Genomic DNA, 16049 nt, shown 5'->3' with positions numbered 1-16049 from the left:
TATGGGGTTGCCTTGGTCGAAGGCCTATTGAAAAGTCATCCTCTTTAGCTGAGGGCAAGAGAATGTCCTAGAATGGGGGATGAGGGATGAGGATGGGAAGGGAGACTCATCTGCAGGTGAGGGTAGGCCCTCTGTCACCCCCCAAGCAGAGGAGGAGCCTTATCTGAAGGGCTCCATCAACCCACTGGTTTCTGGAAGCAAAAGATATCCAAGGCTTCTGGGTCAGAGTCCGCTCACCCTGGGCCCAAGTTATGATGCCCATGATGGCTCCAGCAGGGAAAAAGGTGCTGAGGTTCCTGAGGTAGGTTCATCTGCAGGGAAGAACGAGGAGAATGAAATCTACAGTGCTTGCACTAATAGGAGACTCCCCCCTACTTCATTCAAGCAGGATGCATGTCTCCCCAGCATAGCTCTCCCTGGGAGGTGCAACCGAGACATGATGTCACTTCTCCTGGGTACGGGATCTTCTTTCTAGCAAAAGCATGTCTATCATTTTATCTAGGGAAGGTGGTCATTCTCCTCCCAAAACCTTGACTCCATCCATGCTCAGGGTACTTGAGGACATTTGTGGGTCAAGTGAGTCCAGCAGTTTGTGTGTGTGTGTGTGTGTGTGTGTGTGTGTGTGAGAGAGAGAGAGAGAGAGAGAGAGAAAGAGAGACAGGCACCTTCATGTGTCCTGATGTTGCCCTGTGGTGGACATAAGGGGATTTGTACCCTCTGTCAGGCTTAGCACCAGGCACCTGACCAGGGTTCAGATCAGTGCCCTGGACGTTGACCCCTGGGCAGAGATGGGCTCTCACCTCTTGCCTGGAGGGACAGGCAGTGTAGGACTCCAGCCACCTGTGGCATAGTAGAACTCTGGTAGGACAGTCCCCTAGCCCCACGCTTTAAAATGGTTAAAATGGTGAATTTTAGATTATGTGAATTTTATCTCAAAACAAACAAAAAACTTAGGAAAGAAACCTACATATTACCTTGTATAAAGCTGGCACCAGCACACGACAGCGAGTGTGTGTGAATGTCTGTTTCTTCATATGCTCGGCATGCCCATAGTGATTATGTGAGAGTAGAAGCAGGTGTCCCCCTATTTATCCATCTTTCTTCCCTTATTCATTCTCTGAACACTGATAGCCATTTTCCTGTGACGGGCCATTGAGAAATACAAGTCTCGTCCTGTCTCTGTCTTGGGAACTCAAGGATCCATAGGACACATGATGTGAGCATAGGTAGCTACCCCCAAATGTGTTAGCACAGCACAAAGGAGCAGTGTCAGAGGTGGGAATTCAGAGGGAGTTTATTGTGTCCACCTGTAGAGGGGGGGATGACCTTGTGGCAAGATGGCCAATGAGGTTGGCTGTAAGGAAGGAACAGATTCATAAAGAAAGGGGGAGGGGACACCCCAGGCAGGGACTGTGTGGGCAAATACAGAGAGGCAGGAGCATTCTTGGTGGACCAAGAATAGTAAGGGGCCAGTATGTGTGCAGATGGGATGACAAGGAGCAGGTCATGGGGGAAAGTGAGACAAAATGGAAGCTTATCTGAAGAGTTGGTGTTTTTTCTGGGTCTTTCCACAAGAGCCTGAGCTCAAGAGGACAGGAAGGCTCAGGACACTGGGAGAGGGGGCTGAGAGAAGATATACCCGCGATGTGTCTGCTTCCTTGCTCGAATCAGTAGGCCCCATTTTCTGTCTTCTGCGTCCCAACCTGCACTTGCAAAGGGAAAAAGGCTGGGAGCTGTCCGTGGTCCCTTCGTCTCTGAGGCAGCGTGAGGCCAGCCAAGCACGGTTCTTTTTTTTCCCCCCAAGCACTGCTCTGTGTCCGGGGCGGGGGGGGGGGGGGGNGGGGGGGGGGGGGGGGGTGCCTCTTGTGAATCTCATTCTTTCCTCTTGATATTGTCCCCACCACTCCCCCCACCACAATTCCTCTCTCCCCGGAGAATAGGGATGGGGGAGGGGCAAAGGGGATAATTTAGATATAATATTTTCCCATGTGCCCAAAAAAGAACAGAGTTTTAGGGGAATTTCTGCTAACAGAAAATCCCCACGAGCAGAAAAACAACAAACGAAGGGAAGAGCCCTCTTTATTCAGATCCTTGCCAGGTGATCCACAGTGGGTCACAGACCTGTTAAAGATTTAGAAGTTTTTTCTCGATGGGCACTGCCTCCCACTCAGAAAATTTGGGAATGTGTGTTGGGGACGGTATGTTAGTTCCATCAGTGACTTGACAGGCCTTCTGGAAATTAGGGAGTGGGGACAAGAGATAATAAATATGGTAAGAAGCTCAAGTCGGTCCCACATAACAAGGACTTTCCCAACCAAATGCCAATATCTCCTCAAGAGAAGTGAATCCACTTTCTTTTTCTTATCTTTTTTTTTAAGATTTTATCTATTTATTTGAGAGCAAGAGAGAGCGAGCACAAGTGGGGAGAGGGGCAGAGGGAGAGGGAGAAGCAGACTCCCCACTGAGCAAGGAGCCCAACTCTGGCTGATCCCAGGACCCTGAGATCATGACCTAAGCCGAAGGCAGACGATTAACCAACTAAGTCACCCAGGGGCCCCTCTTTTCTTTCTTTCTTTCCTTTTCTTTTTCTTTTTTCTTTCTTTTCTTTCTTTCTTTCTTTTTTTTTTTTTTTTTTTTCATTAAGAAACGTGTTTTTTCAAGCAGGGGGNGTTTTTACAAGCAGGGGGAGTGGGAGAGGAAGAGGCGGGCTCCTAGCGGGGAAGCCCGATGTGAGGCTCGATTCCGATTCGATTCCGGAACTCTGGGATCCCGCCCTGAGCCAAAGGCAGACGCTTAACGACTGCGCCACCCAGGCGCCCCTGTGTGGTGTTGTTGTTTTTAAAGAATCAGAACCTGCTGAAAGATAAAATGTTCTATTTCATTTTCTGTAATTGAAGCCATAGGGAAATATGGATTTTTTTAAATGGCAGACTTACCATTTATTTTATTTAAACTAAAGAACTGAATTTTTGAAATTGTTGGGTGAAATTAGTAAAGGTTAAAATTTATACATTTAGTTCTAAGATAATTTAGGTGGAGAGAAGCAGGGAATGAAAGCTGAGTTTTTTTTTTTTAAAGATTTTATTTATTTATTTGACAGAGATAGAGACAGCCAGCGAGAGAGGGAACACAAGCAGGGGGAGTGGGAGAGGAAGAAGCAGGCTCACAGCAGCGGAGCCTGATGTGGGGCTCGATCCCATAACGCCGGGATCACGCCCTGAGCCGAAGGCAGACGCTTAACCGCTGTGCCACCCAGGCGCCCCGAAAGCTGAGTTTTTTAGCATTTATTTTATGCCAGATATTGTGGTTCATCCATCTATCCATCCATCCATTCATTCAACTTTATCAAATAGGTGATGTATTTGTTGTTTCAAAATTTGAAAGGTCCAGAAGGGTATGCAGGGTGCCTGCCCTTCCCTCCCCAGGTCCTCCAGTTTCCCTCCTCAAAGGTCACCAAAGTGGTACGATCTTTTGTATCCTTAGAAAAATATTTCATGAATATTAAACTAATATTTTTTCTTTAAAAAAACTCTTAAAATCTTTTGAAATTTTTAATCTTTTAAAACTTGTGGTATATTTCATACTTTTCCTTTCGTACCTTGGTTTTTCACTGAACAAGTTACCCTAAAGATCACTCTATATGCATACACAAAGATTTACTTCCTCACTTTTTATAGTTTTATAATTTTCTATTGTATGGATGTGCATTATTTCTGTGTATTTAGATAATCTCTAAGCCTCTGTAATTATAATCCTATAATAAACAACCATGCATGTATTGTAAAAAAAAAAAAAGATGTGTTTTTAGAGAGGAAAAAATAAAACAAGACGAAATCAAAGAGGGAGAGAAACCATAAGAGACTCTTAATCATGGAAACAAACTGAGAGTTGCTGGAGGGGAGGGAGGTGGGGGAATGGGGTAAGTGGGTGATGGACATTAAGGAGGGCATGTGATTTAATGAGCACTGGGTGTTATATAAGACTTATGGATCACTGACCTCTACCCCGAAACCAATAATACATTATATGTTAATTAACTGAATTTAAATTTTAAAATATATTAAAAAATAAAAAAATAAGATATGTGTTTTTATTTTAATTTTTAAAATTTTAATTCCAGTTAGTTAATATACAGAGTAATATTAGTTTCAGGGGTACAATACAGTGCGTCAACACTTCCATCACCCGGTGCTCATCACAAGTGCACTCCTTAATCCCCATCACCTGTTTCACCCATCCCCCCTCATCTCCCTTCGGGTAACCAGCAGTGTGGTCTCTATAGCTAAGAGTCTGTTTCTTCATTTCTCTCACTCTCTCTTTTCCTTTTCTCACTTGTTTTGTTTCTTAAATTCCACATATAAGTGAAATCATATGGTATTTGTTTTTTTCTGACTTATTTTGCTTAGCATTATACCCTTTGGCTCCATCCATGTTAGTACAAATGGCAAGATTTCATTCTTTTTTATGGCTGAATAACATTCCATTGTAGATATCTATCTATCTATCTATCTATCTATCTATCTATCTATCTATCTAATCTATCTATCCATACCACGTCTTTATCCATTCATCTATTGATGGACCCTCAGTCTGCTTCCATATCTTGACTATTGTAAATAATGCTGCTATAAACATAGGGGTGCATGTATCTCTTTGAATTAGTGCTTTCATATTCTTTGGGTAAATACGCAGTAGTGGAATTACATGTGGTATTTCTATTTTTAATTCATTGAGGAGCTTCCATACTGTCTTCCACAGCGGCTACAACAGTGCATGAGGGCTTTTTCTCCACATCCTCGCCAACACTTGTTGTTTCTTGTGTTTTTGACTTTAGCCATTCTGACAGGTGAGGCTGAGGCCATTCCTCACAGGTGAGGTGATATCTCACTGTGGTTTTTAACTGTGTTTTCTTGATGATGAGTGATATTGAACATTTTTTTATGTATCTCTTGGCCATCTGTATGCCTTCTTTGGAGAAATGTGTTCGTGTGTTTTTGCTCCTCTTCTAGCAGGAGCACTCCATAGAAGGCACTCATACTCCTCCTTGAGTTCATCTTGACCTTTTCCACTTGAAACAAATCCAAGTTTTTTTCTGCCAGAACCCCCAGCCCTCAAATACTCTTTAGATTTGCCCAGAGTGAAGCTCCTTGAACAGACATCTGGGTCCCCAGGGAGGAATTTCACATTGGAGGATTGTGAGGGGATGGACTGGTGACCCAGAAGCAGCCCCAGGGCCCAGGTCATGGGGAAGGGATGGTTCCACACATAGTGGGCAGCTTAGGCTGGACGTGCGGGAACACGATGCCCCCACTCTCTGTGTTGGCACTGTGGGAAATGACTGTAAGTCCATGACCCTGAAGGACTGGATCATTCTTCTAACTGTCCCTGCCCTCCCTGTAGTAGAATTATACACCCATACCCTTTGTCCGCGACCTTGCAGTTCTTCACACTGGGAGAGGAGCGTGCCCCCCTCCAATTTCCTCATTGATCTCGAGCTTGCTGTATGCTTGCTGAGGCTAATGGACTGCAGGAGGAGAGATTTTGGCCAGTTCGGAGACACACCATAGAGGGCCCAGCACGTTGTCCTCACTGTCTCCACATTGGCTACAGGAAGATTGTCTACTGGTGGCCCCCTTTCCTCTGGTGCATTTAGGGAACCTGCTATACATCACAGGCCATCTGCACTCTGAGGTTGGAGCTGTGGGTCTGGTTCTCTGGTCCAGGGGAGCTGCCCTCTCTCAGGCCCAGCTGTCTTCAGGATGCTCTGACCCCAGCAGGGCTTCTGCTCACCAGCCCTGCCTGTGGCTCTGCCCCTGGGTATGGCCCAAGGAGAGCATCTGGAACTGGGCTGAAGCCCAGGGGCTTGGAGTTTAGGTGGTGAACCCAGACAGCCTTGCTCCACTCCTGACAAAATTGATGATTTTAGGGATCCTCCACTAACCTGGTGCTTGCTGCAGGTTATAGCGGCCTTCATCAGGCCAAGGAGCTCCCCTCTTGGAATAGTTTGCCATTGGTTTCCCTATTGCCCCAATTTGAATGCGTGTGGAACCTCATCAAAGGCCACGTTGCTTCTCTTCTAGCCGTTAGCAATGATTTTCGAGTTAATGTGTTCATGTGGTTAAAGGTGATGGTTAATTTTGAATGCTAAATTGACCTTGCATTTTGGGCAAGAAATTCAGCATGGTTATTCATGATTCATTTTGGTAGGCTTTCATTTGGGGATTTTTTATTTCTGGTCATGAGAAAGGCCTACACCTTTACTTCCTCATTCTTTCCTGGTCTGGTTTTGTCATGAAGATATACCGCCACAAAAATGAATTCGTGAGTGTTCCTTGTTTGTCCCGTTCTCTGGAAGAATTGTTGAAGGTTGGAATAAGCTGGTCTTTGATAGTTTTGTGGGTGTTGCTTTTTTTTGTGACCTGAAGAGATTTTTTACTTCTTTTTTTGATAAGTAACATGAACATTGCAATAAATTTCTGCATAGGTGTGTGCCTATGAAACCATTGCCCAGCTCAAAGTGGAGAAAGTTCCCCACACCAGAAAATGCTCTCATGTCCCTTCCTGCCATTAGGATCCCCACCACCACCTCCATTCTGACCTCTCCCACCAGAGACTGGTTTTATCTCTTTGGGAACTTTACACCAGTAGAATCAATTTGTCCCCTTCTGCATTTGGCTGCTCTCCTTCAAGTCTGTGTTGTGGGATTTATCCATGTTGTTGTGTAGCCCCAATTCACTCCTTTTTCATGTTGCTTAATATTCTTAATATTCTTTTGTTTGAATACACCACAATATTTGCCCATTGTATTGTTGTGCATTTGGGTTGCTCTACTCTTTGGCTCTTCTGAATAATACTGATATGAATATTCTTATGCATGTGTGTTGTGGTGTGTCTAACTCATTTCCTTGGGGGCAGATACGATGGTATTTGCTGGAACACCTTCTAAAATACATAGAAATTTTGGATTCTCCTGCTAAACAGTTGAACAAATCTTTAGCCCCACCAGCAGTGTTTACCTGTTCTGATGTTCCAACTCTTGGTTTTGTCAGTCCTTTTAATTTCAGCTATTCTCGTGTGGCTGGCATGATAGTTCATAATGGGTCTACTGTGTTCTTCCCAAATGAACAATAAAGCAAATGCAGCTTTTCATATGCTTGTTGGCCATCTTCACATGTTCTACTGTTCAGTGTCTCTTAGAGTTATTAGCCATCTTAAAAAATTGGATTGTCAGTCTTTTTCTTATTGCTTTTGGAGTATTTTGTAATGCACTTTGTACATGGCTTCTTCATCATACACATACACACACACACACACGCGTAACTTGTATATGTATGAAAGAGAGAGGGAAAGAGAACTAGGTGTCTTTTGAGGACCAGAAATTCTGATTTTAATAAATTTTAATCAGTTTCTAAAAGATTATATGGTGTGAGTTAGGGTTCCTATTTTTTTCTTCCATAAAGATATTCATATTCATTTTTTTAAAGATTTTATTTATTTATTTGCCAGAGAGAGAAAGAGGAGTGAGAGAGCACAAGCAGGGGGAGTGGCAGGCAGAGGGAGAAGCAGGCTCCCCACTGAGCAAGGAGCCCAACTGGGGGCTCAATCCCAGGACCTGGAATCACGACCTGAGACGAAGGCAGATGCTTAACTGACTGAACCACCCAGGCACCCCCACTTCATATGCATTTTAACGCTATCTGTGTTTTCTGTGTGCATGCATGTGCACACACACATTATGTGTGTATGTGGGTGTGTAAAAATATTGTAACTATTAACTAAATTTCCTTTAATAGTTATAGTATAGATCAGGCTTCCTATTTCTTCATGAGTTAGTTTATGTTATTTCTAATTTTTAGAATGTTGTCAACTTTGCCTAAATTGTGAGTTTATGGCATGAAGAGTTTTTAGACTCTCCATCTCTGCCGGAGCTTTAGCGGGGGCCAACTGTTTCCCGAGGCTAATGTAGCTCATTTGTGCTTCCTCTATTGTTTTGCTAATGAATTTTTCCAGAGGTGTTAAAAATCTATAAGCCTCTTGAAGAAAGGAGTTTTGAGGTGTGTGGATCTTCTTGATTCTGTATTTGTCTTCTAGTTTATTATTTTTTCCTCTTAAGTTTATGGCCATTTTCCTCCTTCCCTTTGTTGTTCCCCCAGCTTCTTTAGCAGGAGGATGAACTCATTTGTAATCAACTTTTTCCAGTATGAGCATTTATGGTAATGAATTCCCCTGGGAACACCACTTCAGCTATATCCCATAAGTTTTGCTAGAAGTATATTTTTAACCAAGTACCAAATATTTAAAACATCCAGGCAGAGCCGTGTGGTTTAGTCTCCCATGCACAGAGGAACAACCCCCCTGGGCCCAGCCTCTATCCAGGGTGCGCTGCCCCTGCAGGGCCTGAGCCCCCAGGGTCTCCAGGGCAACTAGGAGAGGACCCTTGGCAGATGGACATGTGGCAGTAGTCATGGCAACCCAGGGTCAGCACCTCCTGTAAAATATGGGGGAGTCAGAGCCCCAGTACCCCTTTCCCAGTCCTGGAGATAAGAAGTGTTTTCTGATGTGTCTCTCAGACACATGTCCAAGGGACTTGGTTCCTCCAAATTTACACCCTAAGGGGTCCAGCCATGCCAGGGATGGAGAAGGACATAGAGAGTGACCTGAGCAGGGCAGGCTGGGCAAAGGTGCCTCCTCTTGGACGGTGTCCCCAGGATGTGCCTTTGGGAGAGAGAACCTGCAGGGCCCAGATGGACCCCATGTAGCCCCTTTCCCCCCAACCTCCCTCTCCCTTTTCTTTGATCCTGTGTACTCTTTGGACTCAGGTCTTATCCTCAGACTTCTCTGGAGACACTGAGGTGACAACATTGTGGAGAGAAGAGATGGAGCTTATTCCATTTATAATAGCATCAAAAAGAATAAAATGCTTAAAAATAAACTTAACCAAGGAGGTGAAAGATGTATACACTGAAAGCTACCAGATGTTTGGAAAGAATTAAAGAAGACACAAATAAGTAGAAAGACATCCATGTTCATGGATTGAAAAGCTTAATATAAAATGTCAATGTTACCCCAAACTTTATACATATTTGATACAATCCCTATGAAAAAGGCCAGCGACTTTTTTTAATAGGAAAATCCATCCTAAAATTCATATGCAGGGACGCCTGGGTAGCACAGTCGTTAAGCGTCTGCCTTCGGCTCAGGACGTGACCCCGGCGTTCCAGGACGTGACCCCGGCGTTCCAGGATCGAGCCCCACATCGGGCTCCTCCGCTGGGAGCCTGCTTCTTCCTCTCCCACTCCCCCTGCTTGTGTTCCCTCTCTCGCTGGCTGTCTCTCTGTCACATAAATAAATAAAATCTTTAAAAAAATAAAATAAAATAAAATAAAATTCATATGGAATCCCAAATAGTGAAGACAACCTTTAAAAAAGAACAAAATTGGAGATCTCATGCTTCCTGATTTCAAAACTTAGACAGGGCTAAAGGAATCAAAATAGTATGGTGCTGGCATAAAGACAGACATACAGACACCATGGAATACAACAGAAAGCCCAGATGAGAAGCCCCAGTTATTTGATGAAATGATTTTAGACAAGAGTGCCAAGACCATTTAAAGGAGAAAGGACCGTCTTTTCAGCAAATGGTGTTGGAAAACCGGATATCCAGGTGCAAAAGAGTGAGTGGAGTTGGACCCCCTGAAGGCGGTGCCTTACACCACCTACAGAAATTAACTCAGAGTGGATCAAATCCTCAAGGTAAGACCTAAAACTATAAGACTCTTGAAAGAAAATATAGGGAGAAGACTTTATGACACTGGATTTGGCAGTGATTTCTTGAATAGAACACTAAGAACACAGGCAAAAAAAGAAAAAATAGATAAACTGGACTTGCATCAACATAAAAAAAAAAGCGCCCATTTATCAAAGGACACAGTTAACAGAGTGGAAGGCAACCTATGGACTTAAAAGGGCAGGCAGTTAGCGATGAGCTGGAGATAAGGATGGTGAAACAGTGGTTTCATGGTTTCCCCACCTTCTGGGGCCAAGAACAGCAGGTGCAGAGCATGTGTTCTCCTGTCCAGTGCACATCCTACAATAACCTGTAGCTTCACTATAACATATTTACATTGCTGTTTGGCTACCCTTCTCTCAACCCCCCAGTGTGGGGAAGACGGCCATGACAGTTCCTGCAGGAACGTTGCAGAGCCAAAAACTCCTCCTCCCAGCTGGTAGGGGGAGCCTCTTAGATGACGGGAAACAACCCTAGCTATAACCCATAACCTATACAAACATCAAGAGACACCCCTAAGCCTGGGGCAGTTGCCATTTCTGGGCCTGCCCACCCTCCCGTCTTGAGAGTGCCCTGTCCTGATAAATTGCTTTGTGCCTGCTTCCTTCCTTCTGACCGCCTTTATTGGAGCGTGGGGTCCTCCCGTAAACCTTTCGTGGGGACTCCAAGAACTGAGACCTCCATTCACACAGCACTAACCTCCCACCAGTAACAGAATGAGAGAAAGTAACTTGCAAATCATGTATCAGACAAGGGGTTCATGACCAGAATATACGAAGAGCTCCTACAACTCAGCAACAACATAACCAAATTTAAACCTGATTTTAAAATGGGCAAAGCCCTTGAATAGACATTTCTCCAGAGAAGATATACAGATGGCCAATAACCACATAAAAAGCAGCTCAACATCACCAATCATCGGGGAGATGCAAATAAAAACTACAGTGAGATAGTCCCTCACACCAATCAGAGTGGCTGGTATCAAAGAAGCCCAGAAAACAACAACTGCTGGGAAGGATGTGGAGAAATTGGAGCCTTGTGCATTTTTTGACAGGGCAGTAAAATGGTGTAGCCACTATGGAAAATGGTATTGTGATTTTCTAAATATTGTACATAAAAATGCCATATGGTCTGGTAATTTCACTTCTGGGTATATACCCCAAAGAAATGAAAGCAGGAACTGAAAGAGGTATTTGTACACCCATCTTCATAGCAGATAGCCAAAATGTGGAAACAACCGAAATGCCATCAACGAATTCACTGATAAGCACAATAGAATATCATTCAGGCTTCTGACCAACCCTGGGCAGCCTCTGCCCTCTGCCTGGGGGCTTCTCCTGTGGTTACTTGCTTTTGCCCATGTGTGGTACCAGGCAGGGAGTGGGGAGCTGCACAGGGACCCTTGACAGAGCAGAGTCCTTAAAGGCCTCAGGAAGAAGCACACAGGACAGAACAGGAACATGATAGGGACCCATAAGTGTCTGTTGGAACAGAGGTTAGAAGTCAGGCTCCTTTTCTACCTTCTTAGCCAAAGCCAACTTCATGTGTTAATTTCATGTGTTGTCTGCGTGTCCCAATGTCACCCCCTGGAGGTGATGTCAGGGGCTGCACTAGGGATGCTGACCAGGCTCCAAAGGAAGTGAGGGGCCCTTGAGCCCTGGGCAGAGATGGGCTGACCTCCAGGCTGGGGGGCTGGTCAGCCCTGATCCTGGTCTCTGTGGGTGCCAGGCTTCTCGACTCCATCCCAGTGCAGGGGAAGCCCCAGGAGAGGATAGTTATTGTCCAGAAGATTCCTGATCCAACATCAGGAGAACTGTCTACCCAGGGGGTAGACTCCGTCTACCTCTGGTGGTGCTCTCTGTTCCCAGAGTTCCAAAGAAAGGGCCAATGAAGGGTCTCTTGAGGCTTTTGGGAGAGGACACGTCAGAATGCCCTGTTCCCCCATCACAGCACTGAGGCCTGTTGCATTCAAGTCATAGGTATCCCCCCTTCTGCTCTAGGCCTCCCTATTGGGCCCAGGAGCTGGAGCAGCTCCAGCTGGAGACTCAGTCAGGGAGTCTGGCCTCCATGGGATCCTCGGCTCCTCTGAGACGGAAGCAAATTCAGATCCTGGGTTCTCCTGTCCCATCCTGGACTGGAAGTTCCTCTCGTTCCCCAGGACTCCTTGGGTGGTAAGATGTCTTCAGGGCACCCTAGCCAGGTATCCACACAGACCAGAGACCCTAATGGGGAGTCACCTTCTGACTTCCTTTAAGGTCAGAGTGGGGCTCTGACCTCCCCTGATGATAACTCCACTAGGGATCAAGATCCAGAGTTTGTGCCAGGTCAGATCTCTGAGAGAAGAGGAAGGACACAGGCTGCCCACCCAGGATCCCCAGGGAGAGAAGTGGCTCACAAGGTAGAGATGGAGTGGGGGCTGTCTGTTTCTGTAGATGAATGAGTATCTGATGCTCACAGTTAGGAAGCCTCTGTCCTCCGTCCTGAATAGAGGAGGGGTAAAGACCATCGTGCGACAACCTCAGGCACTTGCTGGCCTCCTCCCATGCTGATGCCAGTGCCCTGTGTGTCTACAGAAAACAGACTCTGACCGCCAGTGTGACACGTGGGTGACATGCTTCTGTGGTGTGGTTTTCCTTATCAATTTCACATGTGTGTATTGAGCTTCTCTTGCTGGGTGCAGAAGGGACACCCAGATATCTGACCTGGCTGCCGTCTCATCCTCCAAGACATTGTCGCTGGAGCAGTGTCTGTTCAGAGTATCCACTGGGCACGAGGAGAGGACCGCCCCATTTCTCATCAGGGACTTAGCTGCTAATGGCCTGCACGCTGGCTCCACTGGCTGCTCTCCTGGCTGATGCCTTGAAACACCTTGTCTTCTGTCTTCCCATTGCCTCAGCACAACCTCCCCAGCACCGAGGTCAGGGCCCCCCTGGTGCCTCCAGCCGACCAAACCCTGTGCCTCATGTAACCTTCTTCGTGTGGGAGAGAAGGGCCCTGTTATACGATCGGGGCAGCCTCCTGGGAGAGCGCCTCCACGCAGAGGTGACCCCCACATGCTGGGACTCTTGAGTCCCATCTGACTGTATCTTGGTCACGGGGTCTGAGCAGAACCGGTGCGGGCTGTGCTCCAGAGCTCCAACATGCTCCCTGTAAGAGCTGAGTGCAGGTTGGTGCTTTCCAGAAGAGATTCGGTTTCCAGAACTTCTCAATCTGTGTCAGTGGATGCGACCTGTGGCCAGGATCTCGAGGTTCTGGTGATGGCCTGGATTGAACCACAAGGCAGAGCCTGGGGGCCCCACACCTGCCAATCAGAGGCCCGCCCACTCACAGGGACAGCCTGAGCCCCGCACCCCCACAGAGTCCAGAGGTGACTGGGTGATTGGTGAGGATTCTGAAAAGACCACTCTCCTAAATGACGGAGCATCAGAGGCTCCTGTGATTCAGAGACGGGCCCAGGGTTGGAGGGCACGGTGCTGTCAGCCCACAGGCTGACAACTGGCCAGACCAGCACTGGCCAGTCCCTGACTAAAGTCCATTTTGTGGAGCGTAGATTCATACTTAAGGAATGATGCCGAAGTATATGATTCTGAAGATAAAGAGACACTCCTGTGATATAATGTACTTTTTTTTTTTTGAGAGAGAGAGAGAGAGAGAGCGTGTGCCTGGGAGGTGAGGGGAAGGGGTAGGAGCAGAGGGAGAGGGAGAGAGAGAATCTTAAGCAAGCTCCATGCCCAGCATGGAGCCCACTGGGGGCTCAATATCACCCCTGAGATCTTGACCTGAGAGGAAATCAAGTCTGCCCCTTAACTGCCAGAGGCACCCAGGTGCCCCTAATGTTCTTCTTGTAATTTCTTCCAAATGCTAGTATGATTTTTCAGTCATTGCTAAGATGCCTCTCAAATGGTGAGAACATCAGAGAACACTGTCTAACGACATTGCAATAGATTCGTGCTCATGTATGTTTTTGCATCCCCATGTCTACAGTTTTCCCTCAGCTGACTTGGCAGTATAACCCAGTAGGTGTCCTTCTGATTTGTGGTTATACTCTTCACAAAACCAGCCTTCCAGCTGGTGACTCACAGGCAGCCATAAATTAATCTTCCTTAAATATGCCTCCTATGGAACCTGACCATGCCCTTTGTCCAGGCTCAGCCCTATGGTCTCCTCTCTAGGGCCCTCTTTGCGCTTCCATCAGCAGGAACGATCCACTAGAGGGCACTCACGCTCCTCCCTGAACCTTTGTCCGCCTTTCCCATCTCCTGAGACAAATCCAAGTGTTTTCACTGCCACAACCCCCAACCCTCAAATACTCTTTAGATTTGCTCAGAATGAAGTTCCGGGGACAGAAATCGGGGTCCCCAAAGAAGAACCTCACATTGGAGGACGTGGCAGAACGGATTGAGGATCTGGAACCAACCCCAGGTCCAAGGCATTGGAGAAGGGATGGTGCCAGGGACAGTGGGCGATGTAGGCTAGACACTCAGGGCCCAGATGCCGCAGCCCCATGTGTGCACCCTGGGGAAATGACTGTGAGCCTGTGTCCCTAAAGGCCCTGTCACTTAGGATCTGTGCATGTGGGCCTTGAAGGGGCTTCTGTGGAACATTCCAGACAAGGCCTCCTGGGTATTTCAAGAACCTTTCCTGGAAGAATTAGGAGAGGTGCGTCATTCACCATGGCACAGGATCTCTTCGGGCCTGAGGGAGCAGGGGGTGTCCAGGCTTCACCCCCAACTCCAGATCAGGCCCCAAGACATTGGGAGAGTTGAGGTCTTGCCTGGCCTGGCTCTGCAGGACACTATTGCTGGGCTCTCTGTGGGGAGCTCGGCCTCCCCACCCCCTGACTGCAGTGCAGGAATGAGACCCCAAAGTCCCTTCAGACTTGAACAGTGAAGGAGCACAGGTGAATTCAGGCAGGTGGGTGGAGGAGAGACCATCATTTCTGGAGGTAGGAGTGGTTAGGTGATGGGTACACACGTGGGACACAGCCCGTGTGCTGCTGCCGCTGAATCACTAACTGAGAGGTCTTCCTCTGGAGAATCCAGCCTTTTCCCTGCAAACATTTGCTCACTTCCCACCTCGGTGCTGCCAGCTGAGGTCCCTCAGTCCTGTTCAACAAGCCAGTCCTACATCAGCTCTTTGTCCCCATCACATCAGGGCAGCTCGGTGTGCCCACCTGCCCCAACTTCCCAGGTCCTCAGAACAGTCATCGCACCTCTGTCCCCACCAGTCTGGAGGCCTTGGGACCAGGCTCTCTGTCCCGATTATCAATCATCTGCCGGGAGGGGGCAGCTGCTGCACAAAGGAGAGGATGCAGGGACAATCGTTAGCCACCCTGTGAGTCCACCTGTGGGAGAGGAACCAGGAAAATGACAGAACTTCCTGCTCAATTCAACTTGGGTAATGTTACCCTGGGAAGTCCATAGGGGAATGCATGGGTATTTTCTAACTTTCTAGTCACAGGCTTTTGAGTTTGGAATGATAAATTTCCCTTGGATGTCACCGTCAACCTTGATCCCACCCATTTGGGGCACAGACTGCAAATTCCATACCTTAGTGCAGGTTTGGTATTGGGGCCAAGACACTGGCAGCCCAGCCCAGGGGGCCCTCTGTGAACAGCTACTACAGAGAGATGTGTTCTGTTCCTCCCTGGACGTCAGCACCCACCTCCATGGTGCCCACCCTCCTCCCCGCAGGCCCCCCACCCCTCAGAGACATCTGCCTCAGGGACATCATGTGGGTCATTCCCACACTGCTGCTGTCTGTCTGGGGCTGTCCAGGATCCTGTAGGTTCCCTAAGGTGTAGGGGTGTGAGTGTGTGTGTGTGTGTGTGTGTGTGTGTGTGTGTGTGTGAAATAAGCCCAAGATTTTGCACAAATACAAAATCTGAGGTTGAGGGAAGTTGAGATTCATTCAATAAATACTTATTTTACATTCAAGGCTTCACGGTTAGGACTCCGTATCAAATAAGCGAGGGTTCATGTTTATTGAATCCCTCTTCTTAATCTTCCTGCCTGCCCAGTGCTAGAGTGACCCATCCACACCCTCTGTCCACCCCTTACAGCTCCTCCCACTGGAAGGAAGGTGTTTATCTCACACTTGGCCATAAGAACATACACACCAGGAATCTCTTTCTCTTTTTTTACGATTTTATTTATTTATTTGACAGAGAGAGAGCACAAGCAGGGGGAGCGGCAGGCAGAGCAGGCAGAGACAGAAGCCAACTTCCTGCTGAGCAGGGAGCCCGATGCAGGGCTCGAACTGA

This window comes from Ailuropoda melanoleuca, chromosome 12 (assembly GCF_002007445.2).
Source record: "Ailuropoda melanoleuca isolate Jingjing chromosome 12, ASM200744v2, whole genome shotgun sequence".
NCBI lineage: Eukaryota > Metazoa > Chordata > Mammalia > Carnivora > Ursidae > Ailuropoda > Ailuropoda melanoleuca.
This window is presented reverse-complemented; position numbering follows the sequence as displayed.